At 39.5% G+C, this 26,987-nt stretch overlaps 1 protein-coding gene across 1 annotated transcript in view; it reads right to left on the bottom strand.

Moving 5' to 3' along the window:
- calcr (calcitonin receptor) overlaps nucleotides 1-20,251 on the bottom strand; it is a 52,261-nt gene extending 32,010 nt beyond the window's left edge. The window contains exon 1 of the mRNA XM_010774656.1: nucleotides 19,980-20,251. The gene's annotated coding sequence lies outside the window, so the exon portion shown is untranslated. The remainder of the gene's footprint in view (nucleotides 1-19,979) is intronic.
- Between the last annotated feature and the right edge of the window lie 6,736 nt (nucleotides 20,252-26,987).

Here is a 26,987-nt window from a genome sequence, read left to right on the forward strand (position 1 = left end):
GGCTACATTTTCATGGCTTTCTCTCCGGGCAGATCCAACAGATTAATCAGCTAGGACATCCTTTAAACATTAAACAGGTTCCCGCTTTGGTGACACATCATATTTTCATCTAATCCGTCTGTGAACCTCAGGCCTGCTCCACGTTTTACTGTAAATGTAACCAACCAGACGAGACACAGAACTAATAAAACGTTACTTTAAGAAAAGCACAATAACAGAAAATGGAAGGATTTATGATCGTTAAGCTTCATGTAACATCACATATGGTGGTTTAAAGTAAAAGTTAGAGACTAATGGTTCTTTTATTTCACAGAGGATAATTGTTTTTTCAAGTCAGACCTATGATCCTGGAACAGTCGACAGTATGGGAAGGATTACAGATTGTGGAGTAGATTGGCTAATTTGATGAAAATAGAAATAATGATTTGGTAGAAGAAACATTATAATTGTGTTTGGTTAATTAAACAATTGATGACAATGAAAATGGGTGTGGGGGGATTGTTAATATATTTAAGGGATTGTCTAATAGTTTTAATGTGGGTAGGGGGTTTTACATTATGATCACATTTCTAAAATGGAATACCCCTCACAGTATTAAAAAATACTCTATTTGGGTGCTCCCATTGACTTAGACAAAACAACTGCAACACCCCTCCCCAAATATCTAAAAGTATGTTCATATTTTAAAGATTAATAATTAAAGAATGGTATTTGTTAACCAAAAATCTCCCTGCCCTGCCCAAACATCTACACTTATAATCCTCCTTGTTTTAAAACCTCTTAATAAAGTATTATTGTACAGTCCCTAACCAATTAAATATGAGCTATTATTAGTTTACAAGTTGCTAGAATAGTTACTCATGACTCCGAAATGAAAAAAATGATGTACCAGAATACATGTTGTAAAATAAAAAGTAATAAATAACATAATAAACATTTATTCAAGAGAACAACATTTACAACATTGCTATGAAGGGATGAGCCTCACTATTTCATTTTGATTTGTTCCGTTCATGGTATGCACAAACTCAACGTATAACAATTATTTACAAAACATGTCGAAAAGGAGCACTATAATGCTGACCAAAAAAAGAGTTTGTGATTTACTGTTTTTCATATTCAGTGTTTTTTTTCTAGAGCATATTTGTATCTATCATATTTATCCATAGGATCCAACTCAGCGGAAGCATAGCATGTCTTTAGACAAGATGTACAAAAATAAACCCCCTATTTTGCCGTCAGATATTCTTAACTCATTTGCCACATTTCTGCATTTATTGCTTTTTAATTCAGTAGATGTTTAATTGCTTTTGCTTTTCTGTCAAACCAAATGAGGCCTTGATTTAAAGTGCACATCAAATAGCCTCTCAGTCAATTAGTTTGCAATGCCTCAGCCCTTACTTAAAACAATAACACTTATTGTCCATCAGTCAGTGTTTTTGTTTATTAATGCTTGAATAATTGATTTGAAATCCATGCAGTCTATGTTGATTTTCTTTGTAAAAGCCCAAGACAAAGGGCTTATTTAGTTATAAGCAAACATTTCAGTGTCCTGTTCCCTGTTAGAGTGAAGGATCGCAGAAGGCTGATTTACTGTCTTGAGCATCAACAACCCACGGATATGTTTATGGATGACCGGTGGAAGATGAAACAGATTATGACAGGGAAATGAATCTGCATGATGAGTAAACAAATTAAGATGCATCTGAATACACAAAGCTTTCATCGTCTGGATTGATTGGACCGTTATCTCCTCTAGCATTATGTGGTCCATCTTCAGCATATTTAATTGCAAACACAATCTTCCTAGCTACATGTTGTGCATTCTTAAAGGTCACCTATTATGCAAAATCCACTTTTCCCTGTCTTTTATACATAAACATATGTCCCCTCTGTGTAAAGATATTCTGAAAGTTTCAGGAAAAAATACCCTCTCCCTTGCTGTCCTGATCCATTTATATAAAAATCAGAAAAAAGTCTGAAAATTAGCTGATCAGATTTTGGCCACTTTGTGATGTCATAAGGTTTTTTTAGGTTGTGTAACCATTAGCCAATAACCAACAAAGGTAACGTCCCCCACCTTATCACCTGAATCACCTCCTAGAGCACCATTGTGTTCTTTGTAACCAGATATCTCTCAGAGGGGCGTGGGGAGTGGCTCCTTATTTTCATCTAAAGTAACACACAGAGAATCAGCACTTTTGAAACAGGGCTCAAACAGAGGGGATTATGGGATACTACAATGCATGATATGTTTTGTTTTTTTAGCCAAACACTTCAGAGACATCTTTTGTATATATCTGAAACCTATAATATATTGATGAAAAACAGTATAATAGGGGACCTTTAAGCCGTACGATTCTCTAAAATGTGAACGATCACTTAACCCCTATAAAGTGGACAATATAGATGTTTTGCTGCAGCTCACCCTAAAGAAGCTATATTGCCTTCAGCATTCAAGTTCAAGCACCTCCTTCACCAGTGAAGTGGAAGGAATATGGTTGGAGGCGCTGACGACGGAGAGCATTGTGTTCCCCAGTGTTCCCGCTGTTCAAAACAAGCCGCCTGTAATAAAAAGATTCTTCCTGGCCCTGTGTAAACAGCTGATTTATACCTGATCTCTATAACACAATGACAGCCTACACACTTCATATGCTAAAAACTGAAGAGGCACACATAGGGGAGACAGAGATTGGTTGGATTAATTAGGATAGGAAACATGAATAGCAGTGAAACAAAACTCTGGTTGATATAATCTTGTCATAGTCTAGGGTTCACCCAGATAAATTAGCCTATAATGTTTCTGGTATTACTGGTATTGACTCTATTCAAGCTCTTGAAGATCTTTTGCAAATTGGTGTTTTTCAGTATTTGCCAGGCAGACTAATGGGAGCCGTCTTACTGTTTCTCTCTTTATGACTGCATGGAACAGGTTGGAGCGCTCGCAGACACTTTTCAACTCTAACAGCTAATAATTTAACTGTGGTTAACAACCTTAGGTGTGCCCATGCATCTTGGTATAATGTGTTTTATTTTTACTGTGAGGTAAAATCTCATCGTGAACCGGGTTTTTCCATTTCTGTAATGTCCCTTGATGAGCCTAACGTTGGCATCATAGTAGTTTCAAAATGCTGTTTTTTGATTCAGCTCAATTTTTTATTTATTAATAGAGATTGATGGAATGGACCAATCTCAGTGCGGTCTACTTACTGAACCCTTACCAACGATTTGTCTGAAACAAGTCTGGAAACGTTTTGTTGTGTAATCTACAGTACATCCCTCATGTTTTTTTATATTTCTTCTAAAGCACAAACCATTATTTAATCGAAAAAGTATTTTGACTTTCAGAAACAAGAAAATGCAGCAATGAAAGACTTGCTCATCGACATCTCAGCACAGCAATTATTTGGCTGCATTAAATCAATTAATGCGGTCCGTTTGGCTTTGGAAAAAAGTCTGGTTAAACTTGCTAAAACTTTGTGTGGGCTTCAGTGGCAGCAGAAATGAGCTGTGAAAACAACATTGAAATATAACATTTTAAAGTTATTTGGTCAGATGTTTAGCTAACAGTTGCCTATTTACACATCCAGCAGATGCAATGCAACATTAGCATAGATTTAGTTGTCTTTTAGGTCACCTGATGAATGTAAGTAAGTCTAATACTTACTTTTCTTTCTCTATTTTTGGTCTCCACCAGCTCCTCAGGGAAATGTCCAGTTAATTGCTCCATTATGTTCTTTGGATTACTGTAATTTTGAATGTCAGCTGTCTGATGCTGAGCAGGTAACGTGCAGTGTTTTTTAAAAATGAAAACAGCTGCCTGATGACGCAAAAAACAGTGCTAAGAGACACAACCAAATCTAGCCGTAAAAACTAAATCATAAGTTGAAAGATGTAAAAAAATAAAGGCATTCTGTGGAGTTGTAGAGAAGGGAGGAACCCCAGTTGAATTTTCCCATCCTTATCCTTATGAGTAGTTGTGTGATTAAAAAAAAAAATATATATATATATAGCTTAATTAAAATAATAACTGAAGTCAGGAGTAATAATTATACGCTTTATAAGCAAACCCCTCCCTGGGCTCAATGACATGGTCCATCATGCATCCTGGCAGGACCTGCACCCATTGTTCTTTGCATCTTCCTCTCCTGCCACTTCTCTTCCTCTGCTTGCCTCATAGCTTACAGTCACGGTGGTCTTAGTATTAATCCTAGGAGGGACCACCAGGATCTAGAATAGGATCTGCCGCAGACACATTTACAGCTAATCAACCGACTACAGTCCAGCTTCGGTTCATTCACACAAGCTTCTTCACTTCTCTTTGCCGATGAGTTGCAGATATGCAGTTTCTATCTTTACTTTGGAGAGTTAATTTGAAGGCCATAGTTTATCTACACTCAAGACAACAGAAGGTGTGGGTTTTAAGAGAAGTTCGCTTTACAGGAGCTGAGGCAGATGCTCTGAGGTTGCATTATAGGAAATGTTGGATCTGTTTTATATCTTATTCTTTCCCATACTACAAACTTAAAACACTATATATTTTTATAATGTAGTAATTATTTAGTTGGTTTATAAATTCCCCAATAAAAAGCGATTTATTATCAGAAATTATTTCAGGTTTACACATACTTCATTCTGCTTTGCTTCTGAAAATGGTGTTACTATTCTATTTTGGGCTACAGCAAAACTGCTTCACAATCACCTGCCTTTATTTTTCCAGGAGCAGCAAATCTGCCAATCAACATCATCACACAATATAATAATCAGATGTTCAACAGCGTCTGCCGATGTTACAGCCTGGCTAACAAAAGAAAAACACTGGTGTGATTGCTGCTTTCAAAGGCTGATTTGCATACAAGTGATTAATTCATGCTAATGTCACCGCTTCCCAAGGGTTGCTGCTGAAATGGTGTTTTGTTAAAGAGCTAGTTTCACGCCAACATTACACTTGCTTTGTGTGTGAAGCAGAGCGGCACTTAGAAACACTGCACCTTGAAATATTAGTTTCTTATTTCATGTGAGCATTTAACAATAAGCAATCTTGAGAACAGCTGTTTCTTTTCTTTTTCAACACATCTATTTCTGTAATACTTGCCATATGTAGCGGAGAGAACAATAGAAACATGATCTACACTATAACACTGCATATTTTAAGCACATTAGTATACATTTCATGCAGCATGGTTTATGAAGCTCATTTACAACCAAATGTAGCTTCAGATCAGACTGTCACTGAACATGACAGGATTTCCAATAAGTGCAGAGACCACTCAGCTGTGTTGTCAGATTAATTGAATATATCCGCTGCGTTATATAATCCCCTGAATAACATTTTCTCCTCCTGATAGCGGTAAACAAAAGGCTTCTGTTTACGAGTGCAGACTTTGTTCTTTCAAATAAGCAGCTCTCTCCCTGACACTGACGTCTTCCCACGAAGTTTGTGTTTATTTCCTGGACCGATTAAGTGTCACTTTATACTCGCAGCCTCAGAGGCAGGGAGGACAGCTCCAGGTGCTTGATGACATCTGCCACTGAACGGAGGGTATTTTCCAGGGATCAAAGTCCTTTCATCTGGCAACCTTTCCTTTCCCCAACCTCCTTATTTCCTCTTGACATTCCACTGAGTGTGCATCTCATCTGTCAAATAACCAATGACGTTTGTTTGTCTCATTTCCCAAAAGCAGAGGACAGATGGTGCCTTATGATGATACAGATGATTACAGATTACATTATATTACAGATGATGCCTTATTACCTCTCCCAGGTTCATTTAAAAATACCCCAAAACTCTGAAACAATATGTTAAGTTCAGCTTAGTTTTTTAGAAACCAAGCTGAACTAACCATAATTAATATGGTAATTATTCAGCTTAAAAAGTGCTGGTATGTGAATTTGGTCAACTTTACAGAGCCATGGACTGAAGTCCTCTTGATGTCTGGAGATTTCTGAGAATGCAAATTTTTCCCAGTTTCCCATTCTGATTGGAGCCATAAACCCACGCTTGACTTTTCAAGTTGAGCCCTCAAGAGGTTTCTTCGCTTAAAGAAGATACAATATAACACCCTCACATTGAAGGCATTACTAAATGCTAAAGGGGATAAAAATGCAGCAGTACGTGCAGAGAGCTGCATGTAAGAAGGGGTTCAATATGGCTGCAGGGAGCAGTTTGTAGAACCATTAGCAGAGAAGAGGTGCTACAAATCAAGCGTAAAAGATAAGACCCTCTGGATCAAGGGTCACAATCAGACAGACAATTGATCCTACTGTAGGGGGCGAGATCAGCGTTCCCGAAGGCAGAGATGCAAGTCAATCCTGCTTCTCAATCTCAATCTCAAAAAGAAATGTTCAAGAAGCGTCACAAAGAAGGAGGCTTATTCGAAGGGAAAATTGATTACCACCAATCGGAACAACTGATAGCTCTGGGATGTGAATGGAGCCACTTTCTTGATGATAAATCCGTCTAGGTGGGAGGAAATTACAAAAAGGGTTGACAGGAATAGCTCAGTTCCAGCGGGCACGGCAAAAGCACATCAGAGACACAAAGCACAGTCATTTCACTCGAGGCCTGAAGGGCATATCATTGCTGCATGATCTAATAAGACTGCCAAATAAAGACACATGCACAGAAACACACTGCATAAATCCCATTTAGTGGATACAAAATACCGTAGCTTTCTGTAACCTTTTTACAACTGTGTTTTCCGGATAGGGAAATCTTTAGCAGATATGGAAACACATTTCCAAGTAATCCAGGAAGCATTTCCCTAAACCAATACAGTTGTCCTCGCGGCAAAACATCTACACTACTGTAAATATCAGATGTATTGACCCTCTGTGCCTGCAGGAACACAAGCCGTGATGCCAAGGACATGCATTTAAAAAGGGCTGAATGAGGTAACACAGAAATGCAAAAGACAAGTCAATCAAACCAAAAAGCTATGCATCTCTTATGTCTGCTGCAAATAAGCGTATTTTCTCAAGTAAACTATGTGCAAATGAAAAATGACAGGGGAACAGCAGAAAAAGAGGAGAGGGGAGGAAGACCGATGTGCATTGCATTATCGAGCACTTCTTCTTCAGGCTGTGTGAGCGTGAGTGTGAATGATGGGGTATTACATGTCTGTGTGTGTGTGTGTGTGTGTGTGTGTGTGTGTGTGTGTGTGTGTGTGTGTGTGTGTGTGTGTGTGTGTGTGTGTGTGTATGTGTGTGTGTATGTGTGTAAAGTCAGGCATGAGTGTACCTATAATTATGCACTTCTAAATGTGTGTGATTAAATTCCGAAGTACTACAACCCACTTAACACTCATATAAACACATTGCCAGTGTGTGTGTGTTTGTGTGTGTGCGTGTGTGTGTGTGTTTGTGTGTGTGCGTGTGTGTGTGTGTGTGTGTGTGTGTGTGTGTGTGTGTGTGTGTGTGTGTGTGTGTGTGTGTGTGTGTGTGTGTGTGTGTGTGTAGTGTGTACGTAGTAGTAAGTACAGAGAGAGAGAAAGAGAAAGAGAGAGAATGCACTTTAACTGTTCTCTTATTAGCCTCACTTCTCAGTAAGCACTCATACTCTGAATGTAATGGATATGAACATGTTCGAAAAAACAAAATCAAAACATAAAAAACCTCCCTTTCAAACAACCTAAAGAACAATTGATAATGCAGCATCACCCTCCTCCCACCTACTCTTATTCTACTGCTGCTTTCCTCTCATCTCCAGTCATTTGCACATAGTTTATAAAAAGACTAATATCTGAATATATGCATTGTTATATTTTTGAACACTTTCATAAATCCTGTACTGAAAATGATGTAGATAATCCAAACGGTGACATTTTGTTTTAGAACTATAGCAGTGTATTTATTCTATAAAGTCTGTATTTACTGTAAGAAAATGATTGGGGTCTGTTTTAGGAGAAAATAAAACATCTCTATTCATTTCTATGCTGACGACACACAGCTCTTTTTCTCTCTTAAAGGTGGGGTAGGTAGGTTTGAGAAACCGGCTCGAGATACTTTTTTTGTTATATTCCATGGAATGCTCTTAACATCCCGATAGCAATGAATATCTGAAGTGCTTTGACAAAAAATCCATAAAAAAATGTAATCTGTGGAAGCCGTAGTACTGTAAAAAGCATGACCAATCATCTGAGCCGGCCCGGCTAAAATAACTGGATGGCCTGTCAGTCTTCCATCTGTGCACAAACTTATCTCGTGCCCTCATTGGTCATGTGCGTGTTCGTGTGTGTTGGAGGAGGGGCTCTGTAAGGAAGTAGCAGATTTCTTCCAGCTGTGTATTTTCAAATTCTAGCTCACTCGAGCTGGTTTCTCCAAAATTACCTACCCCACCTTTAAGNCTTCCATCTGTGCACAAACTTATCTCGTGCCCTCATTGGTCATGTGCGTGTTCGTGTGTGTTGGAGGAGGGGCTCTGTAAGGAAGTAGCAGATTTCTTCCAGCTGTGTATTTTCAAATTCTAGCTCACTCGAGCTGGTTTCTCCAAAATTACCTACCCCACCTTTAACTCAAGGCAGAGCAAAGTAGCTTTCAAAATGTTGTCGTGAGTAAAAACCCCTATTCACATTAAGACTTCTGTAGTTCTTCTGACCATCAAACATGCTTCAACCTTTTCATGATATCCCTTTTCATGTGTGCAACAAAAAAAAAAACACCATCATCTTTTCCCCCGCTTTACATTGAGTGAAGCATTCCTTTTGTTCGGCTTGGCCTTTTATTCTTTGCTGAACTATTGAGTTACCGATGCCCATACCAATTCATTCCTGCTCATATTGATGCAAAGAAAACCACACTATTGTTAAAGTGTCCTTATGAAATGTCGTGTCCTGTTATTACACAGGGGAGGGGGACAACTCCTCGTGAAACTCATAGAAAATATGCTAATGAAAGACATATAGGTGTCTTACATATTTTATAATAAAAACAACATACATATTTGATTAGTATCAATAGATTTCCCAAATTATTATTTCCTTCTTGACGCAAAGAATCTTAAAAAATGCAAAACAAGGTGATTTCAAATTTACGTCAAAATAAGGCTTTAATGACACACACACACACACACACACACACACACACACACACACACACACACACACACACACACACACACACACACACACACACATTCTAACTTCCTCTCAAAGTAGACCACAAGTTATTTCTAGCCAAAGAACAATAATCTGTTGAAGACTTTTGTTCCTTTGCATAAGATTGAGACAGAGCAGCCCTAAACCAAGCCAACTCTTCAACTGAATATGAATGTCCTCCATAATAACAGTGAGATATTTCTAACTTTATACATTTGTCCGGATGCCATCGTCTGGCGAGTGTAGGTGAGAGAGAACGAGGCTGGAAGGCTTCTCTGATAGGTGGCAGCCCTGAGTGCAGCTCTCTGAGCAAGATTGCCTGGAATGAAATCAAGCCCAGCGATAAGGTTCCCAAATCATTAACAGACATGGGCGAGACGATTCTTGTTGTCCCTCTAATTACTTTGTGGAGGATGGAGAGGTTGGATCTCCCCAAAGCAAGGGCATACATTTCTTCTCTGAGAAAAGCTGCTCTGCTAACTGTGGACTCTTCTAAATGTATTGGCTCTTTAACATTGACTAAACAAGTATGATTTGTCACCATTTTTTAAATTATGCTTACATTTCCCCTAATGCAATATTTTCTCGCTGCATTTGCAATCCTTATCGACTAGTGGCAGGGAGGGGGTGAATTCCTTCGCACCCTGTGATTGGCCATGCCCTGGCACCTACATTAAAACCACATTAAACTGGCTTTAGCAGAGCAGGGATTATTGACTGCAGTTCAGAACAGAATGAGGACACTTCTCCATTTTATGTGCAAATTGCCGACTCCTTAACTTGAGGAACATTTTCAGTAACAGAATTTAATGTTAACTGTGCAATTCGAAGAGTATAGATATTTAACCTAAACCTCAAACTGTTTGGGATAAGGGTGAACATCAGCAGAAAGGTAATATATTTGTATTTATTTATTCTTTTATAATTGTTTTAAAGGCTTTTCTTGAGCTAATTAGATGAATTAACAAAACAACTAAGTAACAGATAAATGTAAAACATTTGAAAATGAAATAATGGTAAAAAGTTGGAACAATTTATTTTTGTAGATAAATGAATGAATGAATAAGGAAATAAATAATAGTGGGGGAGTTTCAATGCTGTAAAACGCTTTGGTTCTTCAGTTCTTTGCAGTGCCAAAAGAGGAGATGTGTGTGTGTGTGTGTGTATGTGTATGTGTATGTGTATGTGTATGTGTATGTGTATGTGTGTGTGTGTGTGTGTGTGTGTGTGTGTGTGTGTGTGTGTGTGTAGGCAGTCCGCTATCCGCATCGATCAATCAGATACTATAAGGATAATTTGGCAGGTACACGCAGTATTGGCAGAACATTTAAAAATCCTTTGAGCTATTTTGATGGATGTAACAACCTTGAAAACGGCACCAACGATACTTTATCAAAAGTCATTGTCATGCAATATCTTGCAATATTAATGTATTAAACGTCTGCCAAAGCTTGAAGTCAGTGCTCTAAAAATAACTCTGGACGAGACGATCACTCTTTCAGTTTCAATATTCTGTCTTTGAGTGAAATAAATAATAGAAAGTTCTGTTTAATAGCTTTCAGCGGACATGTGCATTCATTTTGGTGGTGAGATGAAAGTAGTTTAAATCACAACACATGTCCTTATGGGCAACACACACACACACACACACACACACACACACACACACACACACACACACACACACACACACACACACACACACACACACACACACACACACACACACACACACACACACACACACGACACACACACTACGACTACTCACGACACGACACTACGACACACGACTACACCACCACCACACACACACACACACACACACACACACACACACACACGGTTACTACGGACTACGTACGTACGACGTACGACGACGACGACGACGACGACGACGACACACACACACACACACACACACACACACACACACACACACACACACACAGGTGAAGAGAGTCCCCCATTTCCTCTCTGTCTGATACCATTATCATTATCTGTGCCATGCTCATGGCCACCGTTTAGAGGCCAGGAGGAGTCTGACCGTGCTGCAAATTGCCCCACTATGAACTAATCAATGGAGAGATGTAGACTGAGCGCTGATGCTCTGCACCGTTACTATCAAAGGGAGCCTCATAATAACCCATTACAACCATCAGGATGAAGTTTTAGCAGGAGGACATGCTCCTATAGAGAGCTTTCCCCATTACGCTGCTTTGAGTACAGACATCTCACTCTAATTAAAATCTGACTGACTGAAAAAGTATCAAATCATTACATGAACTCAGTAACAACAGCCCACATGTGTACTGTTTAAAAAACAAAAACAATGGAGTTATATCTATTTTTATTGAAATACAAGTCATTTAAAACGAATAATGCAATGTTCACAAAATGAAATGGGAGAAAACAGCGAGTGTGTTTCTATAGTACATCTAAATACAAATATATATTTAAACTAAACTATGAGCATCTGCTATGATTCAAACATGAAGTTAGCATCTATGAAAATTCTGCAATTGTCATAATTATTAGGATTATTATAACCTTCACTTACAGAATGTACTGTCTTTTAATGATGAATTACTGATTTGTAATTAGTTATGATTTAATTGAGTAATAATTGACAAATACTGTATTGCTTCTAGTTATAAGTATTATATTTTGAAAGTTAAAAATTATGATTTAGTATCATTTAACGATTGCTAAACTGCAAATTAAATGTAACTTCTTGGTTTTTAATTACCAATATACAGTATACATAATTATATGAATTCCTCTACATATGTTGGGGTTACATTACAATCTTAATGCTGTAATTGAAATTTCAAAAATATATTTTATTGTTCGTCTACATATATTTTGGATTCACCTTACTACAATACTATTTTTGTTCTTAAACTCTGGAATATCAGAAAAATTCTAAAGCAAATAAATGCAGTATATCCTAAAAAAGTTAAATATCACAACCTTGGGTCTACTCTAGACTGTTACACTTTTTATAAAACAAAATGAATCATACATAATATTGAACAAATTCAATAATAATAAAGTAGTTATTGTGACTTTATTCATTATGTCCTAACCTTTATTATTATTATCATTTTCCAAATCATATGGTAAGTCAAACATAACCTTGTCCATGTTTACATGTACGATGTTGCACCTCTTGTTTCTATAAGGTAACTTTCATGTGTCTTTTTCAAATCGAATTTCAAACATTTCAGTTTTTGCATGAACGGGAAGCCTCCCTCTGAAGTGAGTGAAGAGACGACAGTGACAGATGGGCTGAGCCGAGGCCTGCGCTGTCTTCTAGGGGACTTACTTTTCGGCACTCTCCTCCCCTCCTCTCCACACATCTGCACATCATAATTCACATCTTAAAGATAGCCTTGCTTTTCCAACTCTAGAACATAAATAAAAAAGTGCATTCTTCCACAGTATGCTCTCAATTATTACAGTGAGGAAGAATCCTTTCCCCGAAGGCCTCCCACTCCAAACCACTGCTCTTCTTTCCACATTAAATATGATTTTTAAAATAATTTAAATCTTCTGTCAGTCACTGAGGCGATCGGGCGGGGAAAAAAAAGATAAATGAATAATGAAGGCAGCCAAGGTATCCACAAACGAGAATGCACACAAGCCATTTTTATATACATCAAATCTGCTTAAAAGTAAAGCAAAACATATTGATTAAGTATAAGGGATAATATTAACTGATCAGAATAGAATAATAAAATAAACCAACTTTGATAAAGTGGAACCAAAGATTACAACACACTTCCTGCAATACAGATCCCATTAGGATACTGCCTTTGGTTTTGCAGTGCTAACTCGCACTTGCATCAATAGACAATTGGAGAGGAAGCACACTGCAGCTAAGGGCTATGGGAAGCAATTAAAGAAGTATTTTGTCGCTGGACTCAAGCCGAAAGGCATTAACTACAATTCCCTTCTGGGCACAGTGTTCCTTGTACGCTCTGTTGGGTCAGGGAGTGGGCTGTGTCTGGATGCTGTAAACAGACCAAGAGAGAGAGGGGGGGNGGGGGGGGGGGGGGGGGAACTCAACACTTAATGTTGTGACATTAATAAATAAAGAAAAAAGTAGCCAGTGTCACAAGGAGAAAAATAGTGAAGCAGCGAGTGGACGGAGAGAGCTTTTTAGGAACATGGTGGTTATGCTGCAAATCACTCTCTCTCTCTTTGCACAACAAGCCCATAAAGCCTCATTCTGAAGCCCCTGAATCCCTCTCAGACCCTCAGAAGAGAGACCGCCCGGAGCTCTCTACTGCTCTGACCCAGTGTTACCATTTCACTGAAGAGCACGTCTGCCACGTGAGCACAGTGCTTAGTGGTAAAAAGCAAGAGTTTTATTCCAATACCTTGCTCTGGATTTTGTGGACGTCAGATCTGTACCGTTTCTTTAGTAACATTTAGAAACAATTCAGGATAGATGCACCTGTGTGAAATGATAACTAACAGACATCATTGCTAAGGCTGTAAAAGAAGCAGACAAATATATTTTCCAGTGATCACAATGACACGGAAATAAATAGTCACATTTCAGTGCTTTTTCACAGCCCCAAGGTCACATCCAACTTGAAAATGCACCGCCAGATTTTCAAAAAAAATGCAGAGACCAACCAAAAGGAAGTGTTTGAAAGGGAAAGGAAATCAACATCCAAAGACAGCGTATCGGCTTTCCCTGGGTGCCACCAATCAATCAGGGGAACCTTAATGGGCGGTGAATGCACCTGGTACTACATTCGACCCTGTGAGTCATAAAGAGTCTTGAAGTTAGAGCCAAAAATGAGGATGAAAAAGAGCCGAACGGCAAAGGAAATCAATGAGTGTTCTGGTAGTCTAGGGGATATTGCAATAAGTCAGAATTACCCATGTCTCACAGCACACACAGAACTGCCCTTGGAGGGAAAAGAAAGCTACATTAATTACTGCCAACCACGCTGGGCTTTGCTCTCAGCCCCCATGAGAGGTAGGCTTCAATGTTGAACAGCAGGGGTCTTCTTGAGGTGTTTAGTGCGCCTTTAATGCTTTCGCTAGATATTTCTCTGGGCCTCAAGGATTTTTTTAATCATTGAGTCAAAATCTGCATACCAGCACATCTAAGGCTCACTAATTAACATGTTATATTTTGTTTATTCAATCGGAAAATACAACTGAAGAGCCATTTATTGGCTGAGAGCAAAATGATAGCTTTAAAGAAATAAATGGTGTTACCATAAAGACGCATTTTACCCTTTGATAATAATCTTTATAAATAGCAAAGAAACGCGACGGCAATGACCTTTTCATGTGTGTTTTTAACATGTTTGTTTCTTCTCCTGTATGTCATCAGGCAGGTTCTCATTAATAAAAAATCACTATCTATGCCTTTGATAGTGATCTTTTTGACAGTCTGCAGGCACGTTTGCAGATGCATCAGGGCAGAGTGAGGACGCCAAATCTGCAAAACAAGAGCCAAAAGATATTCCAGTGCGCCACTTTAAATGTCAGTATTTATGAAAGAAAACACAGGCCTATCTGGAGTGATAATCTGGACACCTGGCTGGCATAACAGCAAGGAAGATCTGAGGTGAACACAGGCAGAAAGGCAGGGAAGCTGTGTCTTATCTGAGTGGAGATTAGGGACATTATGAGAGGTTAGATCATCTTTTTGGTTGTTTCGAAACCTAAGTAACTTGAATTTTTAACCAGACCAACTTGAAACATTATCAACAAAAATATGTATTTTTTTTTACTTGTCTAACAACATTTCAGTGACTCCAAATGATGCGCACTGTGACTTTGCATCTCCCCGAGCGACAGAAAGTTATCAGGGATTGACACTTTGGAAAGAAACAAAAAACCCTCAGGAAGTGTGTTATAACCAAACACGGGGGTGGGGGGGGGGGCGTGTGGCGGGGTAGGATGGGGGTGGGTGGGGATGAGGGGGGTGTAAAGATTTAGAGGAATAGTGGGAGGATGGAAGGAAGACAAAAATGAGCAAAAAAACAGGAGTGACGGAGAATGCAATTAACTGTGAAGGACGAAGCGTTAAAGGACAACAGAGGACACAGATGAAGAGACGAGGAGATAGACAGGAAAGCATTCAATCAAATGGGAGAAAGCAGGTCGCTGTATCATTCAAGAAAAGTAAAAGTAAAAAAATAACGAAGACATAAGACTGGGGAAACTATGAAGAAGAAACAAGATACATTACATTTCACTTGTTAGACGCCTTTATCCAAAGCGACTTACATACTCAGTACTGTGGACAATCCCCACAGGAGCAATTTAGAGTGAAGTGTCTTGCCCAGGGTTTGAACCTGTCACCCCCTGATCCAAACTGCAACGCACTACCCACTGCACCACACGCCTCCCCAATGTCACAATAAGATTTCTTAAGGTTTTAAATCATGCAGATTTGTTGCAGTCTAACCAGGTGCCAGGTACCAGATACCTCGGATCTACAAGTGAACCAAAGTTAAGCACATTTGAGCAAAGTATTTATTGGAATAACAGGCTAAATAAAAACTAGTACTTGCCATCAATGAGTAGAAAACACCAGTGAGATCAAAAGAAAAACAAATTGTCATGCATGATTTTTCTTGTTTCTCTGACAGCAGGGACATAGAAGTGTTCGGAAATTAGCATGCTAATTGGCTATTTTATACAGATGTGATTGTCAAATGTTCTGTCAATGTCCTCCAGAGGGATAAAGATGGGATTAAAGACTGTGTGAGAGAAATACATTGCATAATATATTAATGATTTTACCCAAAGGAACGTGCATTGACATGTCTCCCCCTGCTTTCACACTCAATTGAGGCTTTTTAATAGAAATGTCTATGGCAAATGGCAATATTAGCAAAGAGCAGAGTAATTGTTCACTGTTGTCTGCAAGGAGTTCCTAAACGTAAACCTTAAAACATTAAAAGCTTTATTAGCCTGGAAGAAATTAACAAACCATTCCGGAGAATTAATTGTACGTTTAAAGACCAATTAAATAGCTGTAAAGAGGCTTTCATCAGTCTGCCCCACATACAGACACCTATTGGAGTCCCTTACCATTAAAAACAGCACATATAATATAATAATAATATAATAACCCCAGCAACATTTGCAATATCCTTTTGTAAGAAACATTTGAAAGCCTATAAGGCCATTTTTACCATAAGGAAAACCTGTAAGATGAATGCAGGGGGAATAATAAAAGTGTCATGTGGGACTGCACGTTCTTCGGCTCTGCTAACAAATGCCCATGATTTAAGATAGGGAACATCTGATAGATCAAGGAAGTAAGGGAGGACGTTATGCCATTAGCTGAGCAGCTGTAGCCACGCTGCAAATTTAATTCAGGTATTAGAGGGAGGAAGGATATCACATGTCAGTGGAAACACAAAGAAAAAACATCTGACAATGTTGATCCATCAGAATTAAATGAGTAACTATGTACACACACACACACACACACACACACACACACACACACACACACACACACACACACACACACACACACACACACACACACACACACACACACACACACACACACACACACACACACACACACACACACACACACACACACACACTCTACCGTCTCCGTTGTGTCTGTTTACTGAACCATCACTCAACCATTTACTCTGTTCTAGCACCACCTATTGATACAACCATATGAAGTGCTGCAGTTGACCATTAACAGGAGATGTATCAGTGCATAAAATACATGAAGACAATTGTGGTCCATTTATTTCATGTGCGTCTTTGTCCTGGAGTTTTCAGTGAGCACAAATCAAATGAGGCGAGCTTCTATTACTGAAACTGCTCATGCAGCCTGTGCTTGGTAAACAGCTTAACGGGGCAGAGACAACTGCAACAGATGACTGTGAAATAGAATTGTACAACAGCAGATCACTTTGTCTTCGTGGAAAATCACGATCAAACAATAGCATTTGACAGGAAAAAGTTCACATCTGACTCACGCTGAGAGGTGAACATGAAGGATGGATAGAGCTCGAAACTGCTCCAGCTGTGCTGCACATATTATAACACTTAACTTTAATTGCACCACCTTAACCAGTCCAGCTCACTCAATGGTTTCAGCTAAATCAACTTGAGAGTCTCATGCTACTTTTTAAATGTCTTTATCCTTTTACACAGCTGTGCACGGCTCTATGGTAGCAGGACATGAAAAAGTAAGGCCTGACCTCTGGCTCTGACAACACAGTGCTAATGGAAAAGGTTAAACCACACCCTTGGATCGGTCTGAGCATGATAGATGGTTTGCTAGCATGGGAAAGTGTGACATTTCAGCACTAGTCCAAATTATGCAGTTTCTCCGAACATTTCCAAACAGCTCGTCTTTCGAGGTTTGAAATACAGCCAATGTAAGTAGTCAATGCCATGACAGCAAAATTGTCTGCATTATCCGACAAGCTTAATACAGCTAGGAGTCAAAGGAGAGGGCTTTTCTACGTTGGCAACTCTGTACCACAATCCTGTTAGTTCACATGATTCAAGATTCCTCTGATTTTCCAAGAGACACGCAGGAGCAGTTTCACTGTAATTCCTGAGGAGTTAATTGAGCGCCTTGTTCACACGACGATTAGGATGCCAAGACAGAGAGAGGGTGACATCGCATGTATCTATGAATTAAACATGGTGCATTAGCTTGATTCATATTGAGGAATAAGAACAAGCAGAAGATAGTCGCTGACCTTCCCTGAGTGATGGGACCTAATTGCATGACTCAGTGTGTGTGTGTGTGTGTGTGTGTGTGTGTGTGTGTGTGTGTGTGTGTGTGTGTGTGTGTGTGTGTGTGTGTGTGTGTGTGTGTGAAACTGAAGCTGTGTGTGCCATTAGGTAAAGCTGTATATTTGCATTTGTGCAGTTTTTTTCCCATGGCAGTCGTCCTCATCCCATTCCGATACAAACGCATAGAGATGCTGCACAAGTGTGTATCCCCCGTGTTTATCCATTTCCCTTTCAGTTGGACGTAAAGCATTTTCCAAACCCTTGGAAGCCACTGATATCTCACATACGCAGTTCTTGAATTCGATGCACACTGTCCCTTCTAAGGCCTGCCTCTCCTTTTTCATATTTCCAAGCAGACCTCTCGCTGCTGCTCCTTGAAACGGGGAGTGAATGTTCTGCTTGCTGGCTTGCCCGCTCACCCGTCTCAGACCAGACCGACAGACAGCGTGCGGTATGATGAATGACAAACTTATCTCTGACACTCAGAAAGCAGCCAAACACGATGCCAGCGCAGCCCAACTCACTGCGGGGCTCTGAACATATCTCAGCCTGCTGTCTGCACGTATCACTTCATCGCCGTCTTTCTCATAGCCTGCTGTTTCTGTTTCCCTCCCTTTCTCTGACATCCTCTCTGTGTGTTTGTTGCTATTCTTGTCCTTGTCTGTAGTGCACAATACTTGTAGATCAGGATACTGAGAAGCTCTCATTCCTCGCATTCATATCAGCTCCACTCCCCATCGCCTCTAACAAACCCCCAGATGACACATGCCATTACTCTAAACATGGTTACGTAAACACCAAGGAATCCCCAAAAGAAGAATCCCAATTTAGCCACAGACGTCTTCAAGGCAGTCACTTCAGCTTTCTGCTCTGTTTCCTCCACAACTGGAGACTGAACAGAGACACGCAGCATTCGGCGATTTTGGATTATTTTGTTTCCGGCTTGCGGGCCGATGGGTCCATGAAGGAATGCTTATTTTCCCTTTCCACGGTTTTGCTAATATAATCAATTTGAGGGTGAATGCATGAAGGTGGTTTCAAGCGTTGAGAAGGATGAGAAGGGAGACAGAGTCCTGGGTGGATTTGGATGCAAATATAACTCGTAAAAAGTCAACAGCTCTTTCTTGGAGCAAAGCAAAAAGCAGTCTAAGCCTCACCTCGACACCAACGCCGTGTGCTTTGAGTGTGGCATTATGATTAATACAGCAAGTGCAGAAAGGTTGCATGCATTGACCTTTAATCTGTGTATGCATGTCAACCTTTGTGAATTGCACGCTGCGTGACTGCTTTGTGTGTGTGGGGGGAGTCTTAATGTGTATTTATTACCTTTTAAAATGATAATTAATGCCAGCAGATGACTCTCCAGTTGTGTTCTGGTTTTTCTTGTCTTGAAGAAAAGCAGGAGCCCATGTGGATAAAAAGCAATCATTTCTGTGTGTGGCTGTGTAGGTCGTGAGAGAGTGAATGTGTGTGTGTCGTACAGGATTCACATATTTTTGGTTGCAAAGAGGACACGTTTAGAAGAAACCAAGCTGCAATATATGTGCAAAGTTTGTATGGAAAATACAAACTGTGCACATATACATTTGCATTGACTCACCAAGTGGTATCCGATCTGCACAGAAATTAGCAGATTCACATTGGTTTATTTGAAATACCATGTGGATTACTGTATTTAACAGAATGCCTTCACTTGAGTTTTTCAGCCATATAAATAGAGAACCATAGACAAATGTACAGCACATGAGTATGAGTCACATCTTGTATTTTTTCCCATGCTTAAAATACTCTTGAGTTTAGCTGGTGTTCGGATTTAAGCACCAAATACAGGCTGCAATAATATTAATCCTTAAATAATAATTAATATGATCCCTAGAACATAAACACAGGGAAATGAAAATCCAATTCACATTGCACACAGTCACCATAACCCTGTGCAAAGAGGAGCACATTCCTCCTTCATCAGTGCTAGTAGATGTGTCACGAAAACAGATAATTTGGATTAAAATTGACTGACAGGCAAACTGAAAATGCAATCCCCAATTTAGCAGACTAATCGTAACAGCAGCAGCAGTAACTAAAATAAGTTAATAAGAAGAAAATCTTCGATCACTGACTTACCTCACTTGAACAGATTTTGGAAACAGCAGCCCCAGAGAAAGAGACAGATACTGAGGAGAATCCCGGTGCTGTCCCTCCTGGAGACTGACTCTCCTTTTCAAAGCAGCGTCAATACAAAACTTTTTTCTCTGCATCCACGGAGATAAAACCCATAATAAAAAAAAAAAATCAAATGCTGTTTACTGCCGCGGCTTTGCCCAGGTGTCTGCCTTTTTACGAGAGGGATTAATGATCGGCGGTGCGGTGGAGGAGCGCCGGTCTGGAGCCGGTCTGAGCGGTGACACTTCGCTGCCCGGTAATCCAAGAGCGTCTAACTGCCTCCCGGTTATGCGAATGAGCGTGTGTGTGGTGGAGCTCCTCCTCGCCTTATCTCGGTCTGTGTGCCGAGCACAACGGGGGGAGGCAGCCTCTTCTCAGCGTGTGTGCACTCGGTTTGGACACTTCTGGACACCGTTAAAAATTTAACAAAACACCATAATGGGAGGAAACCACGAGCTAGTAATTTGATTAAACTCATTATGTGTGTGAATTATGCATGTGTCGTGTGTGGTTGTTAAACTACCTCTTTGTACATGTGTTTAGCCTAGGCCTACTCTTTGATTGTTAAATGACCTTGTTTTAACATTTGTTCTAGCAAACATCACAAAGATAAATAATAGGGTAGTGATTTGATACAACTCAATATGTCAGTGAAAGTCAACAGTGATTGTTAAACAACCTATTTCTACTTGTATCATCTTGTCATATCCTATATTTTGTTATCAATAATATAGCAGCCAATAACTAATGGTCAAATGATAAATTGTGAGAAATCAAATCATAACATTGTTTGGTTATTAAAGATATTATCTGATCACCATCTGTAATTAAATTTTTCAAAAGTACAGGCACAGTATCCGGTGATAAACATAGATTGTGTCAGTTCATTATTGCTCTTACCTTTTGCAAAGGATCCTGTAAAACGTGACATGATATGCTTGGAATCATAATTTCACAGTTTCAGGGTTATTTTTGTCCTACTTTGAATATGTTCCTTGAGAACCATGATTGGTTTTTAGTTGTGATATCACACATCACTACTTGTTCATATCTTTAATCCATAAGTAATGGTTATAAGAGGATTTTTCAGACCTCCACTAGCTTTATGCGACTGTTTTCAACGAGTTGGTCCCCATTTTGTTTAACACGTGCCTCAATACAGGTGTGACTCTTTTCCACTGATCACTAGGTGGCAGTAACACGCCAAAATGTCCTGCAACAGCAAAGAAAAGAGAGAAGAAGAATACTAACAAATATCGATGTAAACAATTCTGAATTTAAATACTTGGAAAAACTCAACTGCTAATATATTTTATGGGAAAAGAATGCTCTCATCATGTTTGTTTGACATCAAGGATACATACAATGTATTTTGGTGAGTACAACTTTTTTGTTTTCAAAGACAACTCCAGGGTTACCTGTAAGGTGAGTACAGTCTATGGTGCAGACACACTTTCCTTCTTCTGTTGATCAAGGTGGAAGCAGCCTTTTTATGTTTTTTAGTGGAGTAGAACTGAATTTAACTGAAGACATGCTGGATATTTAGGATTAGGGATGTCCCGATCACCTTTTTTTGCTCCCGATCCGATTCCGATCATTTGATTTTGACAATTTGCCGATACCGATTTTTCCCGATCCGATCTTTATGCAATGCATTAAGAGGAAAAAAAGCATTCAAGTTGTCCCTTAAGGTTATTTTTTTATTTAAATTGGATATTCTATCCAACATGGATATAGCTTATTTTTTTCACAGCAGCACTGGATCAGTTCAGTTGTGCAGCATTGGATCAAACCAAAAATAAAGCTTATCAGTACTTGTTAGCTTACTGCTACAATTAGACACTGCACCCTGGCCACTCTGTTGCCAGATTTGAGAGAAATAAGCAACCAGGTCTATGAAAACAAGCCCCAAAGAAGCAACACATACATGATGTTGTGTAATTTGAAACCAAAACTAAGGCCCAGGAGGACTTTAAGACTTGAACATGGTCATTTTTGTTTTGTAACATTGAATATAAAATAAAAAAAGTATTTAAAAAAATTTTAAAAAATAAAATCCCGATCCCCGATTTTTTTCTCCCGATTCCGATCTTTTGAAAATCACGTGATCGGCTCCGATCCCCGATCACGTGATCGGCTCCGATCCCCGATCACGTGATCGGATCGGGACATCTCTATANGTAAATGGCTCTGTAGACTTTAAAGTGGCATGGTTGTCAGCAGTGGGCCCTCTAAAGTGAACACATCAGCCGTTAGCTGTTAGCACACACTCAGACCTCACAGCTCCTCATATCTGTTCAGAAATTGGACAAAAGTTAAACATATACAAAACACAAATTGTCCAGTTTCTGAACAGATATGAGGAGCTGTGAGGTCTGAGTGTGTGCTAACAGCTAACGGCTGATGTGTTGGGAGTGGACATGTTGCGCTGTCGGATGCTGACAGCAAAAACAACCAATCACAGCAATGCTTCTCTGGCTGGCTCTGTCCAATCACAAACAAGAAGTGTTCTCCCTAAAGGAGTACCCTTTCCGTCCAATGTGAAATGCTGTGGTTTTTACTGTAATGCTGTAGTGTTTTCTGAAATGCTGTGGCGTTTTCTGAAATGCTGTTGCGTTTTTTGAAATTCTATGGTGTTTTTTGAAATGCTATAGTGTTTTCTAAAATGCTGTGGTGTTTCGTGAAATGCTGTGGTGTTTTGTGAAATGCTGTGGTGTTTTCTGAAATGCTGTAGTGTTTTCTGAAATGCTGTGGTGTTTTCTGAAATGCTGTAGTGTTTTGTGAAATGCTGTGGTGTTTTGCACTTCAGGGCCACCGTACGAAGGACATTTTAACAGAAGTCTTTATTAAATGTTGTGACAATAATTGACAAAAAACAGATTCTCAAACTCATCATGTTATCTCATTACCGCTGGTTTTGATAAAAGCAGCACCCATATATTATGCTTATAACAAGACCACTGAGAGCAGAAAGCACTCACCTAGCAGGTCGATTGGTAATTTGAGGCGTGGTAGTCAACACATTATACCAGTGAAAGACTTGATGAGGCTGTCATCTCTAACGGCAGGAGATCTGCAAACAAACCAGCAGAAAAGACGAGAGGGGGACAGGAGTGGACAAACAAAGATGACAACAACATAAGTATCGTCATCTATATCTGACAGGCATATCTGCACACATAAGTTGATTGGATTAACCCTGTAATAGAGCAAATAATGTGAATCTCCTGGTCGCACTGATTTCTGGAAAAGGAAAGCCAATACATTTTCTTTTTTAGTTACAGATTTGTTTCTTTATTTCCACTTATCTACACCTGGATACAAGTCTCTAAACTGCCAATAAAAAAAATACAAACATCTCTCTAACCTTATTCTTGTCCGACTCCGTTCATAACAGACTGTCTACTGTCTGTAACATTACATTCCTAATTGTCTGCTTTTTATGTAGATTTCGAGGAGTGAGTCAGGAATTATGCCTATTTTCCAGGGAGATCCCATGGCTGCCCTGCTATTCGTCTCTAAATGACATAATGACTCTGCTGCTCAGCTTCATGAAAGATGAAACAATATTATGGAGAGAACATTTAGGAATTCTAATACAGGGTAGATTATTTGAAAATGGAATTAGCTATATTCAATATGTCTCTATTGTAAGACCATCGTTTGGTTAACTTTCACTACTTTTACAGTACCTCAACCTGCCAAGCACCAAACAGCAGACAGAAAAGGTAGTGACTGTTAACATAGTGGAGCGTGTAACCATGTAATTCCCTTAGGAGTTGATGGATACCAAAACGGAAACTCAAGAGAAGTTCGAACACTGCAATGACATTCAACATATGTCCAACAGCTCAACTCCAACTGAGTGATGGTGTTGCCAAGTATCTGCTGGATGTGTACTGTGCAACTGCTAACACATTCAACTTTATAATAGAAAATGTGATAATATGTCAGCATGTTTCTGCTGTACCCAGGTAGCATTGGTTTAAGAGTGCTGGGTTGATAACTGATCATGTGTTGGCAGCTTGTGTCTACTGTGTGGATTATATTATCGAACATCCTTTTCTTTAAGAAGTACATGAAATGCACTCCTTTCAGGTTCATATTTGTATTTTGTTCCTCTACTGTGACATGTCTCCATGCTTTAATGTTCAAAAAGCTCTTTATTTTTCTCATACTGCCTGTGCTGCAGCACCTCTTTTCACCCTCTGCCTGAAACAAGAGCCCAGTCTGCTCTGATAGGTTAGCTGCCCGGCTCTGTTTTGATTGGCCAACGCTTAGATATGTCCCGCGGCCGCCCCTTAGCTTATTATGTATAATGAGTTGGAGCTCCAATAGAATCGCGAGAGTTACAGAGTGATGTCACTATGTTACGGAAGTAAACAAAGGAGTCCAATGGAGGTGTTTCAGGCACCACATTTAAGTTAGTGAAACTCGTCAAGGCAGTGTGATCAGTTAGTTATTATAATTCTCATCTCTATTGAAATAAGAGTCTGCTCATATCCTTATTCACTCACCAATCTATATTGAATTTTAATAATATAATCATAATAATAAAGTGTTCAGCAGGTATCCTAAAAGACAGATTTTTCCCTCTCTCAGATTTTGCTTACAACATGCTCACTCAGGCAATGTTCACCTCTCCTGTTAAACCCTCTTGTGGGCAGCAAATGGTTGGTCAGCTTTCCTAAATTGAATATATATTAAAAACCCATTCAAATTCAATTGTGCCAATGTGCCACTGTGAGAGAAGTGCTGAAAGGGAGCTTTATATGAAGTCATTGACCTCTTGGAAGATGCTAATTGAAGCGCACAGGCAAAGAGGAATAACCTCCCGCTCAGATTTAAATCTTTATTTTTATTTATCTTATTTCAGAGCTTTTCAACTGTGCCGGAAGGAGGAGAAAAATCATGGCTTTAGGGAAAATAGGCATCTGTATTTGTTCGTTCTGCTCAAATCGCTTTTAATCTTCCCAACCTTGATGGAAAAAGATTCTGGCAGATATGCGGGAAGGTGAGGGCAAAATGAGTCATCTGCTGCCAGCTATTTGGGATTGTGAAACAACAAAAGCACAGGATGGTTTTTGTAGTAAAGACCAGTGAAGAGAGCGTACGATTTGGACAATAGTGACAACAAAATGCCATACTCTTATTCTTTAGGTTAGAACCCTTACACAAAAAAGTCTTGATTAGTATTCACAGTATTCATTAGTATTCACCGCAAAATTAAATTGCCGCACCACTACCGGAGTCAAGGCAGGGTGAAATTACATTAGGACTCCAGAATCGGGAAGGTAGTGTAATGACTATTAGTAAACCTTGTCTACATGAACAAGCACTGACAACACACGCTGACAAATTAATCTCTTTGTGTTGGCATTTCTCTGCAAATCAATTGTTAATCTGCTGGGGTTTCCAAGTATTTAGAAGTGTGGATTTTCTGACATGTTTCATTATCAGCACTGTGTGTTTGGCAGCCTGATGGTCAGTGGAGAAAAGCCAAGATTCACATTACCAGACACATCAATCAGAGGAAAGGAAAGGGGGGGATGGAGATGGAGATGTTCAATGTTACCTGAAAGAGGGGGTGACCTGTCGGCTTAACAGTTTAAAAAGGCCAAACTACAGATAAGAAATGTATCTTAAACTAGAGAATGCAATTCCTGAATAAATTGCTAGTGGGAATGCTTTATGCTGAAAAGCTGACGCTAAACTGCTATGCTGAAATGTAATGTGTAAGAAGAAAGTGAAGAATTTAGATTGAAATGATGAACACTGGGGGCTTGAATGTGTGATGAGAGAAGAAAAGAAAGTAAAAAGGCTTGGAAAAGCAGCAGAATATTTAAACTGCAAACTTTTGAACTAACTTGATGGCGAATGATCTGTCGCCATGCCAACGGCATTTGATGACATCCCATAATACGCTTAGATGCGTTGATGGCTGCATCGTTACCAAACCTGTGAAGTTTTGGGCCGTTTGGAGCATTTTCACTGAAGTTATGAGAAAACCGTTTTTCATGGCGAGCATTGTGTTGCCATGGCAACGGCATTTGAAGAAATTTCAAAACTCTCCCGTAGATGTCTTCACAGCTGAACTGTTAGCACACATGGGAAGTTTGAGCACTTTTTGAACATTTTCATAGGAGTTATAGCGACATCGTCTGTTATAGCGACATCGTCTTTTATGGCGAGGGATGCGTTTCCATGGAAACGGCATATGATGAAACCCCATAATTGACGTAGAGCTGTTGAGGGCTGGACCGTTAACCATTATCTGAAGTGTGGTGCTGTTTTGACCCTTTTCATAGGCGTTACGACAACATCGTGTTTTATGGCGAGGGATGCGTTTCCATGGAAACGGCATATGATGAAACCCCATAATTGACGTAGAGCTGTTGAGGGCTGGACCGTTAACCATTATCTGAAGTCTGCTGCTCTAATTGTGTAAATTGGAGTTATGACATCATCGTGTCCCATGACACAGGTGTTCATATTTGAGCTAACGACGTGTCCAGAGATCAAAGGTTTCCATGCCGATCAGTGAGAGGAGAGCATTTTCATTGTTCTGAATGAGAGATAAACCTCTTACATGTGAACGTTTTGTCAAACAACCGTAACAAATATCGGTGAAATTTCAAAGCGTGAAGCATGTCAAGGAACTTGAGCATCTGAAGTGTACTTTTTGTGTACTTTCGGGTTAATAACGTGGCCTTTTTGGCAGATTAACTAAAGGTGTGTGGCTGCTGTGGTGGGGAAAGGTGAGGCTGAACTTACAATGGGGTTTAATGGAGACATGTTTAAAGTTGTTGTCACTTCATGCCCTCAAGAGGCATTTTGTTTAATTTTTTTACTTAATTTTTTTATATATTTCACGAGATGTTTTCCTACGTTTCTCATGAAAAATTATGTCTCAGGAATGTAGGGTTTAGGAATTATGGCAGATTTAAAAGAAAATATGAAGGCAAAATT

This window comes from Notothenia coriiceps, unplaced genomic scaffold, assembly GCF_000735185.1.
Source record: "Notothenia coriiceps isolate Sejong01 unplaced genomic scaffold, NC01 NC01_scaffold00014294, whole genome shotgun sequence".
Lineage (NCBI taxonomy): Eukaryota > Metazoa > Chordata > Actinopteri > Perciformes > Nototheniidae > Notothenia > Notothenia coriiceps.